This window comes from Hydra viridissima, unplaced genomic scaffold, assembly GCF_058129835.1.
Source record: "Hydra viridissima isolate aposymbiotic clone 2 unplaced genomic scaffold, HvirCarnegie_v1 scaffold_5, whole genome shotgun sequence".
Taxonomy (NCBI): domain Eukaryota; kingdom Metazoa; phylum Cnidaria; class Hydrozoa; order Anthoathecata; family Hydridae; genus Hydra; species Hydra viridissima.
In genome coordinates, this window is record NW_028324304.1 from 15,760,608 (window position 1) to 15,784,925 (window position 24,318).

The 24,318-nt window shown below is 29.7% G+C and overlaps 1 protein-coding gene across 1 annotated transcript in view; it reads right to left on the reverse strand.

Annotated features, from left to right (window-relative positions):
- Positions 1–24,318, reverse strand: part of LOC149888907 (uncharacterized) — a 280,117-nt gene that overhangs the window by 159,094 nt on the left and 96,705 nt on the right. The window lies entirely within an intron of this gene.

The following is a 24,318-nucleotide window of genomic DNA, read 5'->3' on the forward strand; positions in this document are numbered from 1 at the left end:
TCATAAACTTTAGAAATTTTTGAACGTTTTATGAAATGCCACTTTAAGTGAAGTTTTTTACAAAATGCCACTTAAAGTCGATCTAGCGTTATATATATATATATATATATATATATATATATATGTGTGTGTGTGTGTGTGTGTGTGTGTGTGTGTGTGTGTGTGTGTGTGTGTGTGTGTGCGTGTGTATATATATATATATAATATTATTATTATTATTATTATTATTATTGTTATTATTATTATTTAGATGGAGATAATTATGGAATAACTCATTAGTCAGATAACAAAGTATACAATATTAATTTTAAGATAAGTAAGAAAAATTAAAAGTAATAATAAAAAATGAAACTTTATTACATTAGGACATAGTCCTATCAGTAAAAGCATACTTTTAAGCCAAAAAAAAGCTGAAGCAATAACCAAAAAAATATCATTAATATGGAACATATTTATCTGAAGTTTAAAAAAAAAAATTTTGAATTCCTACAGTCAGATTTTTAAAAAATCGAATTTAAATAAATAAACAAACCTGTGTTTTACTCTAAAAAGTAACTAACTAGAGATGAAGTTTAAGCGCGCTAAGACCATTTTAATACTATTTTATTGATGTAATTATGAAATTATATGTATTAATATACTGATATAAGTTAAAAACAAGAGTACAGCATTATATTTCAAAGAAAATGTTAACAAATTAACGGTTGTCATATAAAATATTTTATGTCGTTAAGAGCCGCAGCCATTTTAAGGTGGTAGAGCACAATTAAAATACAAATATTTGATCAAAATATGAAAAAAAAAAATTTTTCATTCATCTTATTTAAAATTTTATCCTCTTTCTTTTGATGTTAGTATGAAACTGAAACTATTTTTGGAAATGTGTTAAAAATCTACATTTGCAAAATTATTTACCTTAGCAACGCCATAGCAACCACAAACATACCCTCGTTTATTATATACGTTGAGCAAAATTGCAAGCTAATTTGTCTTTTTGTTGTGTCTATCATGCTTTTTATTGTTTATTTATCAACTTTGCTTTTAAAGAAATTTGAATTTTGAGAATTTTGCTGTAGCACGATTTAAAGATTCATGTTGTTATTGTTGTATTAGACCCTATTGTTGTTAGTATTGTATTAGAGATTTATTGTTAATTAGTAATAAGTTATAAGATCTATCATAAATAACAAATAAGAAAGATAATGAACTCTAAAAAAACAAATAAACAAAATATTAGCAGAAGAAAAAAGAAAACACAAACACAAAATTCAAATGAAGCGCTCAACTCACTCATATGGTCCAAGGTACCTAAAATCACATTTGTTAGTAAAGATGTTGTGGAAATGGGTGTAAACTCTGCCATTTTACATTTCAATGATGGTAGAAATGGTGTATTTAAAGTATTACAGCATTTTGATATACAGGGAAATGTTACACAATTGACAACAAGTTTAGCAGACAATGTAAGAGTAAAACAAATGAAACGTAAGACTACTATTACGGTAAAGAAACAGAGAAAAAAACTGAGAGCCTTAAAAAAAGGATTCAGTAAGAATCTTAAAACAAACCAACCTCAAGACTCATATGTTTCAGGAGGATTTTAGCATGATTTTACTGTTTAAATGTGATTTTTTCTTTATTTTGTACTTATTTTTGTTTTTTCTGCAAGTTGAGTTTTTCATATTTTATCAAGATTTCAAAACATGATTTTTTCTGATTGAATAAAGCTTTTGTTCTGAAATTTTCAGGACATATTCCTAACAACATTAGAATTCATTTGACAGATAGATTTTATTTAATTGTTTTTAAAACTCATTATTTTTAGTTTTAACTTCTTTAAACTGCTTGTAAATCGTACTAAATTTAACTTATCTTAAAAAATAGGTCATATCTTTACATATAAAAGGACTAATTAAAATTCTATCTGTTAAATGGAATAAAATAAGTTCATTAACAGATCTGCAAAGTTTAATTAATGGTTCTTAAGTCTAACTCAAGTTAACGTGTTTTGAAAACATAAGAATTAGATCTTTATTTACACTGTTTTTGCGCCATTATGGGTTTTTGGTAAAGTTTTTCAAATTTTTTTTTTTGCAAAAACATTTCATTTCTCTTAGTGAAGCATTTCTGCATATTTTTAAAACTATTTTTTAAATCTTTCATGAAAAGTGTCTTTTTTGTGCCCTACCACCTTAAAAGTTCAAGACTTTTTTAAAAATTTTAACGCATGCGTGCCTAAACATAGCGCTTGTAAACGACCGTGTAAAAACTATGAGAAAACTGTTCAAAATTTTGGGGATCAGGAAAGTAAGGTTTTGGATAAACTATTTGTTTGTTGTTTTTTTTTTGTTTTACTACTTGTTATACATTGTGTATGTGTTACGTATACATACATTGACTATGATGCTAACATATAACGACAAAAGAAAACTATTTATATTTTTTGTAAAAAAAAAAATTTGTTTTAATTAAAGTCATAAATGGATAAAGGCTTTAAAAAAATAAATATTTCATGTTACAAAAATACACATTTCTACTTTTTCATGCAGATAAAGGTTTTAAATAACGCTCTTTTCCGTGACCTTAAAACACAGCACAAAAATGTGCTAGAATACCATTTTTACAGCAAACAATTCACCTACAGGGATTAATAACATGAATGTTCTAAACTTTAACTCCAAATATTTGAGTTTCATAACACCTTCATCCGTGTATGTCTTCAATTTAACAACTAGATTGTGTTTTTGAAACCAGTTTTCCAATAAGATTCAAATGCAATGAAATATTATTTAATTATTTATGTATGTTTATAAAGAAATTGGCAGCTTTGGAGTTAAGATTAACAAAACTGGAGCAAAAAATAATTTTTTAGAAGTTCAAAGTTTTTTTGGATAATGAAGACATTGTTGTTCCCCCTGACCTTCCAATGGAAAGTAAGGAAGATTTGGAGAGGCTTAACCTTATGCTACAGATGAAATCTGAGATGGCTCTCTATAAAATTTGAAATTATTTTTTATATTATGTTTCTAGCAGTCTACAGGTTGCGTTTAAACTAGTAACTATTATTTTATAAGACCAAAGATGAGTTTTTTTTATAAGTCTTATAATTGCAATTTATCAAAGGTAATTTAATAATACCTTAGTTATATTATACCCCATTACATTTTCATTTACCTTTGAAAAAATAATTTAAATAAAAAAAGTTGTAATATGTAGCATTATTTGTTTTTAGGTCGAATATCTGCGTTCTATTGGCAGTAAAGTTGAATGTCCAAAATACATACGACGTGTGTTGGGAGTCATGTTTTCCAAAAATTTTAGCATTTTATGTAATCTAAACGGATCTTCAAGTAAGATGATAGCTACTGGAATGGGCAAGATTAAGTTGCGATGTTATCATTTTGTGTTAAAGTGCTTACTATGTAAGTATTACTAGTTATGTAAATTTTTAGTCTATTAAAGTCAACCTTATTTTTATATTTACAAAAATATGTTTACAACACTAAGAAAGAATATAATATGTTAGTACTTATGACAATTATCAATGTGGTCATTAGTTGTGAATTTGTAAGATATTATGTTCTCCCTTGGTGACTTGAACTTATTAATGCCGTATTTTATTGTTAACTAGAGACATTAATTGCCAATGTAAACCATGATTTATTAGTATTCAACTATATGATTCTTAAAGAGCATATAGAAGTTTGTCTTAAACCGATAAGGTAATTGCTCTCGGTTATCATATGCACATATTTTTAAAACTGCTAACCAGTTAATGTAATTTTTGATTTGCAAAGTATACGTATAAGAGCTTAAAAATAAATTAAAAATAATTTATATTCAAACAAAAAATAAAATGGGTTTTTAAATTTTTTTTCATTTTATTCTTTTAGCAACAGTAAGAATTCAGTATCTTAATTCCAAGGATAAAGATATTTACCCGATCGTTTCAAGACGTAATAGTTTTTTCAAGAAGTAATAATTTTAAAATAAAAACTTTGCTAACAATTTGTTCTTGTCTAATTTAACTCAAATTATTTTAAAAAAAAAGTTATTCCAAATTATTATGAATTATTATATAAATAATAGTTATGAAAATAAAACAATATTGATAATATTCATTAATGGTTAGTATTTTGAACAATAAAAATTAGGATTTTTTATTAAAGTTTGATTTTTTTATTTACTTACATTTCTTATAGAGTTGATGAAATAAACTTTTACTTATCACTGCCTAATCTGCATCAAAAAGAATGTCCTTAAAAATTGTGGGGAAATTACAAAGAAACATGTATAAAGAAACACTCAAGCAGCAATAGTATTTTAGACCTTTCATACCTAGCAAAAAAATATTTAGGAGCTCCGCCTTCTTCTGTGTTCAGCGAAAGATTGTTTAGTACTGGGGGAAATTTTTATGAATCGACACGGTCCCGACTAACTACAGAACACGGAGAACATCTAGCTTTTGTGCATGCGAATTGGAATTTATTTAACAGCTTTATATAAAATATTTTATTACTTTTCATAACATTATAAAAGTTTGTATTTCTTTCTAGCATAACACAAATTGTTCGATTATGCTTAAAATATGTTATACTTTATGTTTATATTTTTTAAATTTGCATTTCTTGTTTTTGAACTTCTCTCTTTGTATAGTTTGGATCTTTAAGTTATATAGTTAAATAAAATTTAAAAAATTTCAAAACTATCGGTATCGGCCGATGGTTATCACGGTCGATGTTGATGCATCGGTGCACCCCTTATCAAAATACAATTTGAAATTCTTCGCTGTACAATGATATGGTATGTCTGTATCCAGAAAATGTTAATTTAGCGAAAAGCTGGAATATGTTAAAAAAGGGAATTAATAAAGAATATTCTACAAATGACTCTGACAATTTGGACGATCAAGATTATACTTGCTCAAAATCAGTGGCACGTTCTAAAATTTGCAAAAATTGTGCATGCGTTTGTGACTCTACAAAAATATAACCTCTATAGCGATGCAATTTCAACCATCGGTTATGCATACAAATACATACATATTTGGCTACACTCTCATCCACATAAGTGTCGTGTGAAAGATCATTCTCAGTTTTCATATGTCAAGTTCCGCTTAAGAAATTTGTTGTCTCAAGTCATTCCTTGAAGTCATTATTTAACATGTCCCCAGAAAAAGATTTGCTGCAAGATATTTATTCAGTTTTAGTGATAGAATCTATACATAAAAAGAGCGACTTACTAAGAAACAAATTGTTTTTATGAGAACTATGTTTTTATTTTTAGCTGCCATTGTTTGATGCAACAAATTTTCTGTTGTTGAATATTCTTTTCTTGTAAAATTTATCAAAAGTTGTGATTGAAAATAAATAAACAAAACATCAGTATTTTAAATCTAATGACTGCAAAATTTTTAATTCATTATATTATTGAATAAAAAAAAAAGTCAGAAAAAAAAACGAAAAACACAAAACTGGTCCCGGGCTGCTGTGTTACCAATCTGCCCCTGGCCAGGGAGTTTTTTTAAAAATTATCAAAATCTTGCTATTACTTACATTTAATCTAAAAATGTGCAATTTATGGCTTTGCACTTTAAAATATACGAAGGTTTGTGTGTGTGTGTGTGTGTGTGTGTGTGGTTACCTTGATAGATTTCCTATATTTTCTATGTATATGCTCAATCAATGATTATTTGATTTAGTGAGATTATTAGCTCCTTATAGCTAGGGAATGCTTTAAAAGGTTTTGCTTCTGTTGATAAAGCTTTATAGCTAAAGAATGTTTTTTTTATATTTGTGGCAAGCTCGTTATTTATAAAATGATTTTATTTATTTATTAAGATAAAAATATTAGCAATAGTTCATGCTTTTTAAATGTAAACGGATTTTAGGAGAAAAAGTTTATACTATCCTTAACTTATCTTTAGTTTGTTTTTTTTTATGGCAACTAGCCCAAGGCTCAAGCTCCGATTTAGGCGTTTACGAGGACTGTTGTACAGCTGGCCATGGTTAATGATCAGCAACATTTTAAAGTTACTGCTTTTAATTACCTTAAGGCTATTCTTCTCTCATCTAGGAGGAGTAATGCTAAGGTTTAAATGATCTCTAATCACAAAATAATGATTCCATACATTCTGAATTGACTTCAGTATAACCGACCACATTAATACATGCATATATCGTGAGGTTAAAGTTATCCTTTTCTTCCTCCACAAATCAAAAAAATATATTTGGTCTAGGAATTAATTCGTGCGGTTTGACAAGGGATTACGAAACTAGCTTATTGTCTCAGCGTTTCGTTTAGCCACGCATGCGTGCGAAGATCACTGTTATTGCGCATCATTTTCATTATAAATCATTTGATTTAAGCGTAAACAACACTATTTTTAATTTAACTGATAATGTCGATTTTTGTTCCTGATAAAGTGTTTTTGCGGGGAATTCTTCTCCATTACTTTAACATGAAGAAAAGTGCTACCGAAAGTCATCGTATTTTGGTTGAAGTTTATGGTGACCATGCTCTAGCTGAGCGAACGTGTCAGAAGTGGTTTGCACGGTTTAAAAGTGGTAATATTTGTTTTGGAAGACCAAGAGCGACCAGGACAGCCGAAAAAATTTGAAGATGCAGAATTGGCAGCATTGCTCGATCAGGATTCTTGTCAAACGCAAGAGGACCTTGCAAAATCGTTAGGAGTTGAACAATCAACAGTTTCCAGACGACTCAAAGCCATGGGTATGATTCAAAAAATGTCTCATTGGGTTCCACATGAATTGAGAGACAGAGACGTGGAAAGAAGAAAGACCATTTGTGAATTGCTGCTTGAAAGACAGAAAAGAAAGGGATTTTTGCATCGAATCGTTACTGGTGATGAGAAATGGATTTATTACAAGAATCCTAAACGAAAAAAGACCTGGGTAAAGCCAGGTGAAACAGGTCCATCACAACCCAAACGGAATATTCACTGTGCAAAGGTTATGCTGTGTATATGGTGGGATATGAAAGGTGTGGTGTACCATGAGCTTCTGACACCTGGTGAAACTATTAATGGAGAACGTTATCGACGACAATTAATGCATTTGAAGCAAGCTCTGGTCATAAAACGACCAGATTGGGGTAACAGACATGATAAACTCTTTTTCCAGCATGATAACGCTCGACCACATGTCGCAAAACCTATCAAAAACTATTTGGAAAATGTCGAATGGGAAGTGTTACCCCACCCGCCGTATTCTCCGGACATTGCTCCTTCTGACTACTACTTGTTCGATTGCATGAATAACGATTTGATTGGACAGCGCGTCACTTCTTCAGAAAATATCGAAAAATGGGTCTCTGATTGGATCACTTCTAAGGATGAAGCATTTTTTCGACACGGAATTCGTAAATTGCCGGAAAGACGGGCAAAAGTAGTGACTAGCGATGGACACTATTTTCATTAATGTATTCATCCATTTAGTTTTTGAAGTAAACCTTCAATTTTCAATTAAAAACCGCACGAAATAATTCCTAGACCAAATAGTTAGACCAATTTTTTTTCCATTTAAAGTTAAATTTTTTTTTTTAATATACCCAACATTGTATTTCGTTCCACCTTCTAAATGCAGTTTATAAGTTAAAGTTATAATGAGAAATCTCCGTTTTATTCGTTTTTTATTTAATATTCGTTTAATCTGCTGAAAATTTTTTTGTTAAAAAACTGCAACAAAACGTTTAAAGTAAATATGTTATAGTGCATAATACATATACATAGATCAAAATCAAAACTATTACATTTCAAAATTATTACATTACAATAAAGATCAAAATTATTACATTTCAAAATTATTACATTGAACTTTCTAAAACATATTATTCATGATTTGGGTATTGTTTGTTAATTATTATGAACACTTTTTGTTTTCTTTAATTTAGAAACTGATCTGACTGTTCTTGGCGATCCTAATGATACACCTGTAATAGCACCAGCTCGTTGTCTACCCCCGCATGGAGGTCAAAATAGGAAAGGAAAGCCAACACCTAAAACTTGGATACATAGTGTGAGAAAGCAGCTGAGACCATCTAGTCAACCATATAAAAATAGAAGAGGAGAAAATATTCCATGCAAGTCTGTAACCGCAAAGAAAGACTATTAAGTTCTAGTAAACTTAAATGGACACAACTAGTGATGTGCGAAATTCGAAACTTCGATTACGAATTCCAGACTGAATTTTAGCTTCGTTTCGAATCGAATTTTTTTTTTAGTTTCGAACCAATCGAATTTTCGAAGTATAGTATTTTTGTTTCGAAGAGAACCCAAGGTTAATCGAATTTTATCGTTTAAAAGTCAAAGAAAAGAGTTATACAGTACCACAATGGCGGATAGTACCGATAGCAAATGTTGAAGTATTGTCTGGGAATTTTTTAGTAGGCAAAAAAAAAAGAATGGCAATAGAATTATAGGCATTTTCAAAATAGAAACATGCAAGTTAAATTTTCAGTGTCCAACGGGAGCAACATTAGGTCTTTATGCTCACTTACGTGCTGCTCATCCGAAAGCGCATAAAGAGTGTTTAGCGAGAAAAGAAGAGAATCGTAAAATAAAACTTGCAGAACAAGAACTGAAAAATGAAAATTAGAAGCAAAGTAAACTTGATGACCTTTTTTTTATAAGAAAGCACATTGTTCGTCTAGTCATCCAAATGCCATCGCTATAACAAATTCGGTTGGTCGCATGCTTGCTCTAGACATTTTGCCATACGACTTTGTAGAAGGCAGAGGATTCAAAGAACTGATGAAGTTAATGGAACCATAATATCTGGTGCCAAGCAGAACTACGTTTTCAAGATCAGTTGTACCTGAGTAATATTGTAGTGTAAAACAAAAAACCGCTAACAAAATATATCGAGATTTTGAAGATATTCCTTCACACAATTCTTGCTCCATTTGAACAAGCAAGTAGAGAATTATGTGGCAAGAAAAAGTCCTAAATAATTCTGAAGAAAAGTCTAAACCTATATTTGAGGAACTTTCTATTTTTTCACTGAAAATGAAAAACGTTATACTAGACGGCAAAGAATTGACTGACGAACATATAAATTTAGCTCAGTTGATAATAAAGAAACAGTTTCCATATATTATTGGTTTGCAGGATACCTTGCTGTCACAGACTGATGCATTTAAGACAGTAAGTAAAGATAAAAATTCTGTTCAGATCCATTTTATTAATTCTTATTGGGTCACTTCCTGTTCAATAAATGGATCAGTTTCGTTTTATGACCGTATGTATAACAATCTAGATTCACATCTAATTAATTAGTTCGCCAGATGTTACAAGAACTTTGCCAATTATAATTGTGAATTTCCACCAAGTATTGTTGTAAATATTAAAAATATACAACAACAGACCGGAAGTTTGGATTGTGGATTATTTGCTATAGCTAATACTGTGCATTTGGCTTTCGGTAAACAACCAGAAACTGTATCATATAATCAAAAGTTTATGAGACAACATCTTGAAAAAATGTTTCATGCTGGATAGTTTAAACACTTCTCATTACTCAATAAGCGAAGTAAATTGAGTATTACACGAAACAATCCCTGAACTATAAACGTTCAACTGTATTGCACTTGCTTAATGCCTTGCACTCATGATTTTATGGTTGCTTGCAGCAAATGCCTAAAATGGTTCCATATTACATGTGTCCAATATAAAGAAGACAATTCAGTGCAGTAGTGGAATTGCTAAATATACATACGAAATATGCCATAAATATTTTTTCCATAAAATATTTCTGTATTTTTTAAAATATATTATCAATTCTTGTCTTAGAGTTTTATTTTGTTATAAATGTTCAATTCAGCTTAATATATAGTGTGGCAATCAATAAAATACTTCGAAAAAGTTCATTAAAAGCTAGAAATATAAACAAAAATTAAATTAATAAAAATATTAGCAAAACCAACTATTTTATATTTAATCTTAATATAATTAGTATAGAATCGTTTAACATTTAATGTTTAACGTCGTTTCGTCATTAGTTACTAGGCTTTGAGAAGCGCGTTCTCTAAATGCACTCGGCCATTGGAGAAAGATCTCTTGAGCGAGTTAAAACTTTTTTCCTCTTGGAATTTAATTATTAGTTTAGATATATTACATAAAGAATCATATCATATTAAGATAAATGATAATCGTTAAGATCATATTATAATTGAAGTAAGTATATAAAATAGTTATATATACATTTTTATTAGATAAAGTAGAAAGGATTTAAAATTATTATCAGAAAAAGTAGAAAGGATTTTAATCTTTTAAATCGCTTGTATTTTGTTTGTTTTAGCTTTTCTTTTAACAGTTTCGTTTTTGTTATTTTATTTTTAGAAGGAAAATAAGGGTATGGATGTCATTTAGAGCTACACTAATGCAATCTCCATAAAATGGTTATTACTACTTTGAAATTTCTGTGATGCTATAAACTATTATTGTTCTTTTTTAGAAAAATTAGAAAATAAATTAAAATTTTGTGCCAACACTGACATGGCATGTCACATGTCATAGTATGTAAAGGTTAAATATTTTTGTGAGGATTACAATTCTTATGAAAAAAAAAAAAAAAAAAAAAAAGAAGGTAAAGAGTATTGTTTGTAAATATATATTTTGTATTTTTAAAAACTTTCTGGCATCATTTTCAAAACTTTTATTTGCACACTTATAGCTGTTTTATCAATGTGTTTTTAAAACAATATAAAGTGTTATTTTATTGTTTGTGTATGTGTTGATGTGTTATATGATTGTTTTAAAAATGTGTTTAAATATAAATATGAGGTGTATATATTTAACCTTATATACATATTTAAACACATTTATTGTGTTTATAGTTGGTACATATGTTTATATTATGTTGTTTCTATGTTTTCAAAGTGCTGTGACTTGGTAAACGTGTAGAGCAAGATTTGTCAACTTTGCCAGCCAAGTGATGCACTTTTAACAGAGGGTTACACGATAGTTTTTAGTGTCAAACTGATACTGCTTTAGGTCTTGCTGTTTTCAAGCCTTTATTATTAAAGATTATTCTAAAAATACATAATAATGTATTTTAATAGCATTTTGCATAATGTTGTTACTTATGCTTTGTTATATATGAATATTATCTTATTTATGTTATATTATATACATATATTAACTTATGGTGTGTGTTGTTGCTGAGATGTTTTTTTGTTATTTTTGAGTTAATAGACATTTGGCTTAACTTCATGTCTGTATCTGTTATTAAAAATGTTTTATAGGTAATTTTGTTAAAAATCACTGCTTTTAATCATTTAATAAAAGCAAATACAAATTATTTTCCTATATAAACAATTTGTTTTATCTCAATTTGATTTTTTGTCTTAAGCGCTGTTTATTACATAATTTTGCTAAAAATATTTTTGAGTCATGATGTTCCAGCATAAATTGCTATAATCGCTATAAGTCTCCCTTCACATAATGAAGTTGCAGTTGTATTTGTTGGAGTAGTACCTGTTTCTAGGGAAGGTGTTATTTACCCAAGAGGTCATCCTTTTAAAACTCTATCAAGTATGTCTGCCAACTTAGATCCTATGGTTTATCCTCTATTTTTTCCAAGGGGTAATGCTGGTTGGCATAATCAATTGGTTCACCACCCTGAACGTGCTACATTGGTTAGAAATCATGTTACATTTTCTCAGTATTACAATATAAACTTTCAGTTACACAATTTTTTTCTTCACTCTTTTATGGCAAAAAACTGCTTCAACAATATGCAATAGATGCGTATGTTAAAATCAAAGGCCAGCGCCTTGCTTTCATCAGAAATAACCAAAACAAACTGAGAAGCAACCAGTATAATGTCTTACATGAGCATGTAAAGAATTAAATGCAATTGATAGGTTGTTAAAAGATATTTGCGACAACAACTTTTCGTTCTGAGGAAAAATCATTCTTTTTGGTGGTAACTTAACGCCAATTCCGCCTGTTGTGAAAAGAGGACAACCAGCTGAGATAGTAGAATCGTGTATAAAATGTTCTTTGCATTGGCAATTGGTGCAGAAGTTTGCATGAACTGAAAATATGAGAGCACAAGGTGGGGAAGGTGAATTTTCCCAATGGCTACTAAAACTTGGGAATGGAACAATACCTGTCAAAGAGGAGAATCCTTATAAAAGATGCTTTAAAATACCAAATCAGTGCATTATTAGGGAAAATAAATCGATTATTGAAAAGAGTTTCGGAGATGCTGATCAAAATGATAATTCTAAATGCGTGACTTCAACACCAACTAATTTTGATTCATTATCAATCAATGAAGAAGTGATTGAATGCCTGCCGGGTAAGGTCAAAACTTATTTAAGTGCTGATCAAATTGATACTGATGACCTTAATGAAAGAAATGACTTTCCTGTTGAGTGTTTGAATAGTTTAACTCCTTCAGGTATGCCACCTCATTGTTTAAAATTGAAAATTGGTTGTGTAATAATGCTACTTAGGTATTTAGATTTCAAAGCTGGGTTATGCAATGGTACTCGAATGAAAGTTTGTGCTCTTCAAAATAATTATATTGATGCAGAGGATTTGACAGGTGTTTCTGGTGGTAAACGGGTTTTTGTTCCTCAAATTCAGTTGGCTCCATCAGGTTCTAATTTACCTTTTGTTCTGAAACGTCGTGAGTTTCCTGTCAGATTGGCTTATTCACTGACAATTAATAAAAGTCAGGGTCAAACATTTGATAGAGTTGGGGTATATCTCAAAAAAACCATTTTTCTCTCATGGTCAGCAATATGTTGCATGTTCATGAATGAGAGCATTTAATAGTTTGTTTTTCAAAATTAATTAACATCTCATTCACTTTGTTTGTATAAATTTATTTATTCTTTTAATATATATATTTTTTATAGTTTTTGATAAATATATCTGTCATTTAATATTGTTATAAAATGTGTTTATATGTGTTATATAAAACTATATTTGTTTATAGTTGTATATATGTTTAAATTATATTGTTTCCATGTTTTCAAAGTGGTGTGACTTGGGATTATGTTGAGCATGATTGATAACCTTGCCAGCCAAGCGATATATTTATAGCAGAGGTGTGACTTGGCAGCATTTAGTGTCAGGCAGTGTTACTGCTTTAGAGCTAGGTTGTGTTGTGTGGCCTTTTTAATTATTCTGTAAACACAATGTCTGTTAATGTTTAGCGTAATGTGTATGAGAGAGTTTGCAACCTTGATCTTTAAATCTAGGGTGTTTTAATGTCCTAAGTTTGAAGTAATTGAATAACAAATATTGAATATAAAAACAAATATACTTTTATGTATTTACAGTGAGAGATATAAGTATCCGAACAAAAGATTTTTTTATGGAAAATAAACTTTGTCAGGTTATTTTCGAAAAACATATGTTTTTGATAAATACTTTTATAATTATTCTAAAAGCAAATTTAATTACGATTTTATGTTGCAAAAAATTAATCAAAGGTAATTAACTTGCGTTGCTAAAATTTAACGATTCCCGAAGGAGTGTTAAAAATTCAATGAAAAATAATTATCCGAACATGTTGTTTTGTAAACGAAGTTTTGAAATTGATTATTAAAAAAAGTTTTTAAACCAATGGTTTTAGAAATATTGTTGTTTTACAACGAGTAATTTTTAATAATTGACTGATATTTTTTTAAATTCATTTGATTTACCATTGATATCATCAAGTATGGGAGTTAAAACCAAGGAATGGTCCCAAGCTCAGCGCAATTGGGTTATTGACTTGTTCAAGCAAGGTAAAACGTTTAGGTCGATAAATAAAGCGACTGGAATGGCATTAGGAACCATCAGCGATCTGGTTAAAAAGTATAATATGTTTGGATATGTGCAAAATCAGCCCAGATGCGGAGCAAAGCGTAAAACAACATCAAGAATAGATCGGCCAATTGTAAAGATGGTGCAAAAAAACCGTTTTTTATCAGCACCAAAAGTGTCAAGCCTCCTTGAGAAAGATTTTGGGTTAAAAGTGAGCTCATGTACTATTCGAAATCGATTGAAAGAAAGTGGATTCAAAGCAAGAGTTCCACGCAAGAAACCATCCCTTTCAAAAATCCATCGAAAACGAAGACTTGCAATTGCTAAAAAATATGTAAATATGCCGGTATCATTCTGGAGGAAAGTTTTGTGGATGGACGAGTCAAAATTTAATCTTGTGAAGTCCGATGGAGCTCAAAAAGTTTAGAGAATAAAAGGGGAAGCATTCACACTCAGTTGTATTCGAGGCACAGTAAAATTTAGTGGAGGCAATGTTATGGTATGGGGATCGATGGCTTGGAACGGAACAGGAAAACTAGAGTTTATTGATGGAATTATGGACTCTGAGGTTTATGTTAAAATTCTCAATAAAAATCTTCTGGCTTCAACTAAAAAACTGCGATTAGGAAAGCATTTTATCATCCAACAAAACAATGACCCTAAACATACGTCAAAGAAAGCAAAAGAGTTTTTCATCCAAAAGCAAATTGAGTTACTTGAATGGCCTGCGCAAAGTCCATATCTCAATCCAATTGAACATCTTTGGGCAATTCTGGATAAAAAATGTGGCACACGATGTCTAAAAAGAAAAGAAGATTTAAAAATCATGCTCCAAGAAGCTTGGGCTGATATCGACTCAGATACGATAAAGAAATTAGTTGAATCGATGCCATGTCGACTTGGAGAAGTCATAAAAGCTAAAGGCGGTCCAACTCGATATTAAAAAGTCAAAAAAATAATTACTCGGAGAAACATTAATCTTTAAGCCTTAGCCTTTAAAACTTTGTTCGGATACTTATTTAATGCTAAAAAATTGCATAGTTTAAATGTATCTTAATTTTTTATCAATTAAATATTATTATTGATATTTTTTTTTTGCAAATTGAATTCGTAATAAAATTTTCTTTCAGAATAATCATTTCTTTTATTTCTATAAAGTTTTTTTTTTCGAAAAAAACCTGACAAAGTTTATTTTCAATAAAAAAATCTTTTGTTCGGATACTTATTTCTCTCACTGTATATGTTTAGTGAAAAAATAAATATAGTTAACTTTAAATTGGTTTTCTAAACTTTCCCTTTATATTTTAATTTGGTTTGTTATTTTCGCTGGATTTTAGGATCAAGAGTGTAAATATTCTATTGTTATGTGTTATTGTTGTGATGTTTTTTGTTCAAATTCATTTTTAACAATTAACACTTCATGTTGGTGTCTATTGTTAAAAATGAATGATAGGTTGTTTCATTAATGAAACTTACTGCTTTTATTTATTTACTTAAAGCCAAGACAACATTATGCTAAAAATGCAATTTATATCTTAATTTGATTTTTTAATATATATATATGTATTGTTAATCCTTTTGTACTTCGAAATAGATTTTATAGTTAAATTTTCGATAAATGTTTATATTACCTGCCATGTCAAAATAGGTTACTATAAATAAGTAAATCGATTTTCAGTATTTATGTGGTGTTTTTTCTTTTTGGTTTTTTTGGTTGTTTTTTTTTGTTATGGTCTTATAATTCCTTTTTTTTTTTCCTTTAAGATTTACGATTGACGCATACGATTTATAAAAAAAAACCTGATTACCTTTTATTGTAAATTTTTGTCAGTTAAAATGATATAAATATATGCAATTAGTTCAATTTTTAAAAATCTTCTCTATTTTATTCCTAATTATTTGTTGTACGTAACTTAGGGGATCTTTATGAACGGGGGGGGGGAGGGGGGGGGAGGGTTATAATTGTAGTTTTGCGCATTTGTCAAATTTCGAGTTACTTATATTTTCTAAGGTGTTAAACTAATTAATTATCTTAGTTTGCATTTGTAACACTTTTGAGGAAAGGAAAAATTTTTATATATATTAAAAAGAAAAAATTGTTATACATGTAAATTATTGTTTTACATTTTATTATTCCGGTAGAAGGTCTTCATCAAAAACTTGATAACTCTTCATAAAGATAAATCTATTCTCCTTACCACCATTAAGGCAAAAACGGGGAAGGGAGGTCCTTTATTAGTGTCAAATTATTGAAGAGAATTAAATTTCAAGTAACAAAAGGAATTTTTAATAAATGGAAGCAAATAACCATTTACTAAAAATTATTGAAACAAAGAGGCCATATATAAACATGGTCAGATTAGTGCCATAAATAGCAATAGTCAAATGGTCAGATATTTTGAATAAATTTATTTAGTTGTGTGCATTTAACGTTTTAAAGACAATTTCCTTTGTTAAAGAAACATGTATCAAGGGGATGCCAAAGAATTATTAATTCATGTAAAATTTACGTTCGCGTTATTTTAATCTTAATAATTGAAGTTCACGTTATAAAAATGTAACACGAATTTAGCTTTACTTTTCCGTCAATTTAAAGCATGAGCAAGTAATATTAATTTGTGTCAATAACTAAAAACGTATTGTTTTGAACTTAGTAATGTCGAGGAAAAAGGTTCTGCCTTACACTGATATGACCTATTTCAGTTGTAAATTACTCAAATAATGTTAAATAATTGGTAAATTATTTTACCTCCGCATATTTTTTAATTTGAAGGCGTTTTTCTAAAAGGGTAATAGTTATGGTTTTGCAACTTTAAATTGTGGAAAACAGCCACTATAAATTAACAGACCGACCATAATCCGTGTTACCGGTTGTTTTTTTGCTAGTGTTAATAAAAGTAAAATTATCAATTAAAAAGATTTTTTTTTTAAATTATTTTAATTGGTTAAGGTGGTCCTATACTAAAAAAAATCAAAAATATCGATTTTTCAAAAATTGCATATTCTTGAAGCCCAAACATTCTACATTCTAAATATATATAGATCATTATAGGGAGTGAATTTAAAAATGCTCTAAAATAGCAAGTTTCACAGTGAAGTTAAATAATTTTCTTAGCAACGGCCTTAGCAACGGGTTGTTTATATTAGAAAATAGGCGTTTTAGAATATTGCTTTTAGTTTTTGACACTGGTGCCAGTAACTGTTTCATGTTTATTTTCCTAAATAAGCCATGATTTTTAAGTACAATTTCTATGTTTACATATATTACTTATAGAAAAATCAGCTTTGAGTTATACTTTGTGCCTCGTGCTTGTTTTTATTATGGGAAAAAATAAATGTGATTCAAATTTAAGAAGGAAAGCAGGTGGTAACAGGATTTTCAAAAAAAAGTACTTTAGAGGAAATTTTCTTTCAATTTTCCTCAGCATCAACAGTCAGCATCAATTTAACTTCTAAATTGGAAATCACTAACTCAACTCAATCAAATATCTTGACATCAACATCTTCAAAAAAGTTATCACATAGCAGTAAAAATAGTAATGCAAAAAATAATGATTCAAATAAATTGCCTTCATGCTTTATACTTATTGCCACAGACATTTTAAAATCAATTGTTACTTTGATTTGACATTGTCCTCAATGTCATAATAATTCAATTGAAATCTCAACTGATTTATCAAAAAAGAAAGGCTTGGCTGTGTTTTTAAACATTTCTTGTACAAAATCTTCGTGCGATTGGAAACAGTCTTTTTATTCTAGCAAAGAGATTGAAAAGCAAGGTCCAGGAATGTCACCATTTGAAATAAATTATAGATCTGTTGTTGCCATAAGAGAGATAGGAAAAGGTCATTCTGGTTTGGAAAAATTTTGTGGTCTAATGAACTTACCTCCTCCAATGAACATAAAAGCATTTAATGATATTCAAGATAAAATTCATATGATATACCAAAGTGTAGCTGATGTGAAAATGAAAAATGCAGCAAATGAATTTCGATATCTTAACAACAATATCCAACCAAATGATTTTGATATTAATGTATTAGCTGATGTAGTTGTTTCCTGTGATGGAACTTGGCAAAAAAGGGGTCATTCCTCACTTAATGGTGTTGTTACTGTTATTGCTAGTGACTCAGGGAAATGTGTTGACTATCGAGTTCTTTCAAAAATATGCAATGCCTGTACATCATGGGAATCAAGAAAAGATAGCGATCCAGAACTTTATGAAAATTTTTTGGAAACTCATGATTGTTTAATTAATCACGAAGGATCTGCTGGATCTATGGAAGTTTCCGGAATTGTAGATTGTTTTATGAAATCTATAGACAAAAGGGGACTTCGATATACTCATTACATTGGAGATGGGGATTCCAAAGCATATGCTGAGGTTTTAAAAAGTGATCCCTACCCAGGTTTGATTGTTGAAAAAATAGAATGTGTAGGACATGTGCAAAAACGAGTTGGTAATAGACTACCTAAACTCAAATCCACCGACAAAACCAAGTTGGCAGATGGCAAATCATTAGGAGGTAAAGGTCGATTAACTGATAAGTTGATTAATAAACTTCAAAATTATTATGGTATTGCAGTGCGTAAAAGTACTGGTTCAACAGTTTACCAAATGAAAAAAGCAATTGGTGCTGTTTTGTTTCACTGCTCAGATGCTTTGAGTTTGGAATTACGACACTATATGTGTCCTCAAACTAATGACTCTTGGTGTAAATATCAGTGTGATAAAATTAATAACACAAAAACTTACAAGGAAAAACCTGGAATACCAATTATTATTAGGGATAAAATTAAACCCATTTTTCTTGACCTTAGTGATGATAAGCTTCTTAGTAGATGTTTACATGGCAAAACTCAAAACTCAAATGAATCTATTAATGCTATCATTTGGAAGCGTTGTCCTAAAGAGATTTTTGTTTGCCGTACCACTTTAGAAATAAGTGTTGCATCAGCAGTAATTTCATTTAATGATGGTATTTCTGGTATATTGAACATATTTGAAAATTTAAATGTTACACCAGGTACATTTGCTACTCATTACTGTACCAAAATAGACCAAGAAAGAATAAAGATGATGGAAAAGAAGTCGCTTGACTCAATAAAACAAAGAAGAAAGCTGCTTTGTGCCCAACGAAAAGGTTTTACAGATAAAGTAAATGAAAGTGAAGGTGTATCTTATGAAGCAGGAGTTTTTTAGATATTAGTTTTTTGTTATTTTTAAAATTAAATTTATGTTAAGGCAGTTATTGTATTTTGTAACGTAGTTATTGTATATTATCTTTTTATATTCAAGCTTTTTTTCATTGAATAATTCTATTTTGGTTAACTGTTTTTCAAATATCAGAGTTTTCCCTTCTTTTTTTTTCTGTGTTTTCAATAATGCTCAAGTCGTTTTGTTTTTCAGTAATTTTTTTACCTTTTTATATATTGAAAAATTTTTTTTTCATTAAAAATCTTTATAATTGTTTTTCTCAATATGTGAGTTTTAAGCACGTTGCAATAAATATCTTAAGATTGGTTTGTCTGATTGTGTTGAAATTTTCAGGAGTTGTTTATTATATATATGCACATTCACCTTACCAAAAGAATTCATGTTAGTTAACTGGTTCTAAAAATAAGGTCTAGGTTCTAAGCCTTTTCAGGGCTTTTTTTTAGGCCTTAAGCCTGTTTTCTTACAAAAGCTTCAATAGTTTGTTAAATTATTTGATTTTGGCAGGGTGAGTGTAATCATCTGATATTAAAAAGCTGTGAAAATTTCATGATCATACCATTATTAGTTTACAGGCTGTTTATCGCAGCGCTTAGTCCATTTTTAGGGTTCATGGACCCAAAATTTTGACCAAAAAAAAAATTTTTTTATTTTTTTTTTCCTTTACTGTGCTTTTGATATAAAACACTATTTCTTATATGAAAATCATAAAATATGAGTGTATTTTTAAAATTTTGGTTTTATTAGTATAGGACCACCTTAAGGAGGATTACTTTTAAAGGTTACTTTTACGAAGGCAAAGGTTTTTATTATGTAGCGTACATAAAAAGTAAATTGATTTAAAAAGATGGAGAAGAACTATAATTAATCCTGTACAAATTTTAAGTTAATTCTAATTTTAACTTATTTTTAGTCGAATCTCAAACTTAAAAAATTTTACAAAAAATTTCTTTATCCCTGGAAACCACTGAATAAAAATTTTTATAAAAGAGGTGTTACAATTAATTTCATAACATTAATTTTTAGTATAATGCATCCAACTTTATACATCTTTAATAATAATGTAATAAAAACTTTAATAAAAAATAAATTCAATGTTTTATTTTTTATTTCAACTAATACTTTTAACTAATGCAGTTATTAAGATAAAATTTTACCTAGTTTACCCACTATTTTAACTAAACTAATATATTTCCTAGAGGAGAAAATAACTCAGTTCAGTAGTTAAATAGATTTACGTTTCGGAAGGTTCAATCGCTTAATCTAATTGCTATTGTTATTTTTTTTGAATAACTATGAATTCTACTTGTTGTTGTTGCTGGGAAAAGTATGTCGAAAGATCTAAATCATAAAAGAATATGAATAAAAAGTTAGAGGAACAATCTTAGCTGTTTATCTTTTCAGGATATTCGATGAAAAACAAATCGGATAAACGACGTTAACTTAACCAATCAAACGTCCTAAAATTTCTTTTCAAAAGGATTTTTATTTGAATTGAATTTTTTTAATTTAAAGTTTTTGTTTCTTATAATTAATATTTTTAAAATGATTTCTGATTTTCTTTGTATCGGAAGTCAGTAAGCTGTTCTTGTAGTTGTATGGTTGCCGTTTTAACAAACCTTTCAAATTGATATTATTATTTGATTTTTAAACATTATTTATTATTTAATATTGTTATTAATTACATGTTAATAATTAATGACTTAGGTGTTTGCTTAATATAATCAGCATTACTACTTGTAAGAGTTGTTAAAATATTTATTTACAGAATATATATGTGATCGATTGTATTAAATCAAAACAGTTAAGCAACAGTCGTAAATCCTAGCTATAATATTGTTATGTTAACTACTGTGGATGACACAGATCAAAAACCTAGCAATGAAAATAAAAAACGAAAGACAAGTGGAGCAGCTTCCCGCAAATTAGCTAAGAAGGTTCGTTTGAACATGGATGCAAGCAAGTGTCACAAACTAACACCATTTTTAACTATATTGTCAGATACTCAGTCAGTTACATATTCTGCTGTAAATACGCTAGTGTCTGAAGATCAACACCTTTTTGAAGTGTTAATACAGAAAGTCGTGAAACTGATACGCCTGCTGAAAGATTTCAACACTACTTCGATCAGACAAACGAGAATGATACCAGGTCTGTTAGTTCTAAAAATAGAGCATTTGATGAAAAAGAACTTGCCCCATATATCCCGGTACCAGTTACAACTGTTCAAGAACCACTTCTTCCTCAATCGGACTTCCCTCCAGATCCCGGATTATATAATAATAAAAGTTTAAGCGCAAAGCTGATAAGGAAGTTGTGCGAAATAGGACCATGTCAGCCGGGTCTGCATAAATCTTTCCAATTTCCAACTGATGAGGCCGGCCGTAAGTTCCAAATATCTAGGCATACAAATACTATAGGAAAGGGAAATATAAAAAAGGAAAGAAATTGGCTTGTATTTTCACCTCGCAATCAAATAATGTACTGCCACGCTTGCTAGTTATTTGCTCATTTTAAAGCTGAAAATTATAGCAAATAATGGTCTGATACAGCTGCAGGAATTAATAAGTGGAAAAAAGGGATGGAAAAAATTGTTAAACACGAAACTTCTCACCAGCATCAAAGTGCAATAAGCCAGTATTTGCAAACTAAATATCGTATTTCAAATGATAAAACTGTTATATCTGCTTTAATTAGTCAAGAATGTCGCCCAGTAGAAAAGAATAGAGAAGTCTTGAAACGAATGATAGACGTAACGTTGCTCTTAGCAAAGCAAGGTTTATCATTTAGAGGACACAGAGAAAATTAACTATATAAACTGGGTAATAAATGTACAACTAATAACGCTGGCAATTTTCTTGAACTGTTAACTCTGTTATCCAAATATGACCTTACTTTGGACAATCATCTTAGGTATGAAAAAAGGAATCAACTGGATTTAAGTCATGACGTACAAAATGATTTAATTCAATCGCTTGCTTATGAAATTTCATCCACAATCAACAATGAAGTTAAATTAGCCCTGTTTTTTTCTCTATTGACTATTGATGTTTCCAGAATTGATCAGATGTCAGTTTCATTAAGACTCGTTTTAAAATCACCTGATGTTGTGGAAAGATTCATAGGCTTCTATAACTTAGAAAACAGCAACGCTGAAGCATTTGCTGAGTTAATTTTATCAGAGCTTGAAAAACGAAACATTAATATCAAACTCTGCAGAGGACAAAAATATGATGGTGCTTCTGTAATGTTTGGAATTAAAACTGGTCTTCAAACTCGAATAAAAGCGCTTTCACCGAATGCCATCTACGTCCATTGTTGTGCTCATGTTTTAAATTTAATAACCATTGAAGCAATGTCTATACACAGTGATGTCCAGTTGTTTTTTGGCATAGCTGGAAAATTGTATATGCACTTAACGTCTAGTTTATCACGCCTTTACATTCTCCAAGAGCACCAGAAACGTCTATATAAATAAACAGTAGACACTCTGAAACGACTTTCTGATACAAGATGGACAAGTAGGAAGCATGCAGTTGATGCTGTTGTTGAAACTTTTTCTGCTATTCTAGCTACTCTTGCAGATATAAATCTACGAGAATCCAAAGGACATACAGGAAATGTTAGGGCAGAAGCTATTGGACTATCAGTTTTAATAAAAAAACATTCATTTGTTTTTCTAATGTTACTTCTGCAAAAGTTGTTAAATAATATTTTTGTGTTATCTAACTATTTGCAACGAAAAGATATAGACGTTTTATTTGCAAAACAGTAGATTGATGTAACAAAAAAAAGTTTGTTGATATGAGAAACGATGCAGCTTTTGAAGTTCTACATTTAGCAGTCAAGTCATTTATTAGTGAAAAATGTGCGGAATTAGATGTAGAAACTGAATTTAAAGAAAGACGAGTTGCCAAAAAGAAATGCATGACAGGAGAGCTGTAGAAAGATGAAAGAGTAGATGATCTAACTACACGCTTTAAATGTGAAACTTACTTCATTGTTTTGGATACAATTATAACCCAAATAAATGAACGATTTCACGACTTTAGTTACATAGTTACATATTTTGATTGCCTTGACCCGTCAAAATATTATGAAGAAAATATAAATTCATTTAAAAATTTATGTCAAATTTATTGTAACGACGTAAATACTGAAGAAGCAGTCGTAGAGTATGAGACTTTCAGAGATGTGTATGCATCGATATCCCCATCGCTGACAACTGACTTACAAATGAAAGATGTACTTCAATTCTTGATTGAGAAACAGATGGAACCCGGTCTCCCTTTCTTGTCTTTACTTTACAAAATCTACTTGACTCTTCCTGTTACATCTGCTAATGCTGAAAGAAATTTCAGTTAACTAAAGATTATAAAAAACTATCTTAGATCGACAATGACAAACGAACGTCTTTCTGGATTAGCATTAATTTCTATTGAACGAGAGCTTGCTGAAAGCCTTGACTTAAACTTCTCAATAAATAGTTTTGCTTTAATAAAATCTTGCAGAAAAAAAGTTGTCTAAACTATCTGAAAAGTTCATTTTTTCTAAATGCTAACTTTTCTAATGTCTTTTTAAATACATTTTTAAAGGACTGAGCTATTTCAGTAATATTAAATGTTTCTTATTTTAAAAAAGATAATTGTTAACTAAAATTAATGTAGGTCACTCAAAAAAAAAATTAGTTTATTTAGTGTCTTACGGTATGTGATATGTATGATTAAAATCAAATAAAACCACTTATAAAGTGTTTTAGCCATATGTGCAGTTTTCAGGAAAACAATTTCTGGGGCTCAAAATACCACACGCAACTCCGATCGCCCCCTATTTACTGACTTGGCCCACCCGCGACACACAATCCGCCATTGACAAGTATGTTTTAAAACCTTTCATTCAGGATTTAATAACGTTACAATATGAAGGCATACTAGTTATAGTTGATGGCCAACAGATTCAATTATATGGTGGCTCAGTAGCAATATCTGCTGATAACCTGTCAGCCCATTTACTAGCTGGTTTTTGTCGTATTTTTAATTCAGGTTTTTTTTGCCGTCAGTGTATGACTTTGTATATAGACAAAAATGAAATGTTTTCTGAGCTTGATGCAACACTTCGTACAGATGAAATACATCATTATCACTTGGCTGCTATTTCATGCCAACGTCAGATTTCTTCAAGTATGTACGGTGTTGAAAGGCGTTGTCCTTTTTTAGATTTATCATATTTTAAAGGTATGATAGCGTTTCCCCAAGACATAATGCATGACATGTTGGAAGGTACAGCTCCACAATTAACTAGTCTATTGTTGTCGAAACTC